We start from the raw sequence: 3,781 nt of genomic DNA, 5'->3' as shown, positions 1-3,781 counted from the left end.
TTATACGCCTCCTAACTGCGCGTTATCTCATCCTGGCCGACGCTACAAAGTGTAAAGAATCGCCACCATTCGCTCCATCAACCGTCGGCTTGACTCGCTTTCATGGTCGGCTTTAAACATAAGGCAAGCTGCCTTATAAGTAGGCGAGCTCCCCCATTACTACGCGCACATTTCACATATGCTCATCGCGTTTCATGGATCGCTCGCACCCATACTTAGTTATTTTCATGAGTCGGAGGAGCGCGCGCCCGGGCAGAGCCGCAGGGCGTTACAGCGCCCCTCGTGCAGGCGCCACCCGGGCCGCCCGCGCCCTCGCCCGGCAGGCAGGGCGATTCCGGGAATCGCCCTGCCTGCCGGGCCAGGGCGCGGGCAGCCCGGGTGGCTCCTGCACGAGGGTGCCCCCCCTCGTGCAGGCGCCACCCGGGCCACCCACGCCCTCGCTCGGCAGGCAGGGCAATTCCGGGAATAGCCCTGCCTGCCGAGCGAGGGCGTGGGCGGCCCAGGTGGCGCCTGCACGAGGGCGGCCAACCTCATGCAGGCGCCACCCGGGCCGCCCGTACCCTTGCCGGGCAGGCAGGGCGATTCCCGGAATCGCCCTGCCTGCTGGGCGAGGGCTCGGGTGAGGCGCCGCCAGGACCACCCGTGCCCTCGCCTGGCAGGCAGGGCAATTCCGGGAATCGCCGTGCCTACCGGGTGAGGGCGCGGGCGGCCCGGGTGGCATCTGCACGAGGGCACTCCTCGTGCAGGCGCCACTCGGGCCGCCCACGCCCTCGCCCGGCAGGCAAGGCGATTCCCGTAATCGCCCTGCCTGCCGGGCGAGGGCGCGGGCGGCCCGGGTGGCGCCTGCACAAGGGAGCCCCCCCTCGTGCAGGCGCCACCCAGGCCTCCAGCGCCCTCGCCCGGCAGGCAAGGCGATTCCGGGAATCGCCCTGGTTGCCGGGCGAGGGCGCGGGCGGCCCGGGTGGCGCCTGCACGAGGGCGCCCAACCTCATGCAGGCGCCACCCGGGTTGCTCGCACCCTCGCCCGGCAGGCAGGGCGATTCCCGGAATCGCCCTGCCTGCCGGGCGAGGGCGCGGGCGGTCTGGGTGGCGCCTGCACGAGGGTGCCCCCCTCGTGTAGGCACCACCCGGGCCGCTCGCGCCCTCGCTCAGCAGGCAGGGTGATTCCGAGAATCGCCCTGCCCCCCTCGTGCAGGCGCCACCCGGGCCGCCCGCGCCCTCGCCCGGCAGGCAGGGCGATTCCGAGAATCGCCCTGCCTGACGGGTGAGGGCGCGAGTGGCCCGGGTGGCGCCTGCACGAGGGCGCCCAACCTCGTGCAGGCGCCACCCGGGCCGCCCGCGCCCTCGCTCGGCAGGCAGGGCGATTCCCGGAATCGCCCTGCCTGTCGGGCGAGGGCGCGGGCGGCCCGGGTGGCGCCTGCAGGAGGGCACCCCCCCTCGTGCAGGCGCCACCGGGGCCGCCCGCACCCTCGCCCGGTAGGCAGGGCAATTCCCGGAATCGCCCTGCCTACCGGGCGAGGGCGCGGGCGGCCCGGGTGGTGCCTGCACGAGCCCCGCTCATGGGGCTGAGGGAGGGTGGGTGAGGCCGAGGACGGAGGGTGGGTGAGGCGGGCTGGCAGAGGGCAGGTGAGGCCGAGGGCGGAGGGTGGGTGAGGCGGGCGGGCGGAGGGCGGGTGAGGCCGAGGGCGGAGGGTGGGTGAGGCGGGCGGGGGCAGGGTGGGTGAGGCCGAGGGCGAAGGGTGGGTGAGGTGGGCGGGCGGAGGGCGGGTGAGGCGGGCGGGTGGGCAGGTGAGGGCGCCTGGGGGTGGGTCGGGCGGGCGGTTGAGGGCGCCCGGGTGTGGGTCGGGCGGGAGGGTGAGGGCGCCCGGGGGTGGGTGGGGCGGGTGAGGCCGAGGGCGGAGGGTGGGTGAGGCGGGCGGGTGAGGCCGAGGGCAAAGGGTGGGTGAGGCGAGTGGGCGGAGGGCGGGTGAGGCGAGTGGGTGGGCGGGTGAGGGCGCACGGGGGTGGGACGGGCGGGCGGTTGAGGGTGCCCGGGTGTGGGTTAGGCGGGCAGGTGAGGGCGCCCTGGGGTGGGTGGGGCGGGCGGGTGAGGGCGCCCGCGGGTGGGGCGGGCAGGCGGGCGGGTGAGGGCGCCCGCGGGCGGGTGTGGCGGGCGGGCAGGAGGACCGGGTGGGTGAGGGTACCCGTGGGCGGGTAAGGGCGCCCGTGGGCGGGTGGGGCGAACGGGCGGGCGGGTCGGCGAGGGCGCGGGTGGGTGGGGCGGGCCAGGTGGGGCGGGCGGGTGGGGCGGGCCGAGCGGGGGCGGGTGGGGCAGGCGGGTCAGGGCGCCCGTGAGCGGGTGGGGCGGGCGGGTCAGGGCACCCGTGCCATGTGGGCGGGCGGGTCAGGGCACCCGGGGGTGGGTGGGGCGTGCGGGTGAGGGCGCCCGGGGGTGGGTGGCCCGCCCGAAGGGGTGAGGTGCCCGGGTGAGGGCGCCGGGAGGGGTTGGGCGGGCGGGTGAGGGCGCCTGGGCCGGGCGAGCGGGTGAGGGGGGCATGGGTGGCTCAACCGGAGGGTTGCGGTGGGCGGGTTAGGGCGCCTGGGCCGAGCCGGGCAGGCGGGTGAGGGGGGACGGGGTGTGTGGGCCGAGCGGGTGAGGGGGCCCAGGCCGGGCAGGCGGGTGAGGGGTGGCTGTCAGGGCGCCTGGAGGGGCCGGGCAGGCGGGTGAGGGGGGGCGTTGTTAAGGCGCCTGGAGGGGCCGGGCGGGCGGGCGGGCGAGGGGGGGTGTGGAGCACCCACTGGTGTTAAGAAAATGAGGTTGACCGGGCCCACCATGCTAACGATTTTTCATGAAACTAATTTAATATGAAAGTTTTCAAGAAAAAAATTTAACTTACCTTTTAATTGCGAGAATTCTTCGTTGATTACGTTCTTGATAGCGATTTAGCTGCTCCACAAATTCACGACCTCTTTCAACGATTTTCAGAAAACCTGGATGCGATGTTAGTAATAGTGATAATGAAATTTTAATATGTATGTGAAGTTACAAGGATGTTTTACTGTACGGTTAATATGGGATAATTTGTTTTACAATATTATAAAGTGAATATTATTGATTTGCTTTACAACGGGTTGAATGTGGGATAATTTGTTTTAAAATATTTTAAAGTGAATATTGTAGTATTGGAAAGCGAATATTATATGGTTTAACTATTATAATAATTGTACAAGTTGTAGTGTACAATTTTAATTATGATTTCATAAAAAAATTTAGTTTACATTTTCCAATAAATTGTAGAACAAAGTAATAAAGGTAAATAAATTTAACAGATTTTTTGGAGGGAAATATTTTCGCGAAACTTTTTAGAGGGAAATATTTTCGCGAAATGTTTTGGAGGGAAAATTTCATTCTTTAAGCTATATAATATCTTTAGGAGACTCTCCATTTGTATCATTCAACATCTTCTATTTGAAAGGGATGGATTGTTCTGATAGTGAAGTTTCGATTTATACACCATCAACTTCTGCATCGCGTAACAACTCTATTCATATTGATGAACATAGCGGGAATTCTTCCACTATGAATAGAAAGTCACTTCTTCCACTTAGTCCTGATTCTAAGGACTATGAGAGCAGCACTGATGAAAGAGGGGATGGAGAATTTCAAATAAATAAAGAGTCACAGATTCCACTTAGTCCTACTTCTAAGGACTATGAAAGCCGCAGTGATGAAGAGCATGATGGTGAAGTTCCAAAGAACAGAGTGTTGCGATGTCCACTTAGTCCTAATTCTGAGGACTAT

Source organism: Pinus tabuliformis, chromosome 9 (assembly GCF_031772625.1).
Source record: "Pinus tabuliformis cultivar Carrire ecotype Pingquan chromosome 9, CPIR1, whole genome shotgun sequence".
NCBI lineage: Eukaryota > Viridiplantae > Streptophyta > Pinopsida > Pinales > Pinaceae > Pinus > Pinus tabuliformis.
This window is presented reverse-complemented; position numbering follows the sequence as displayed.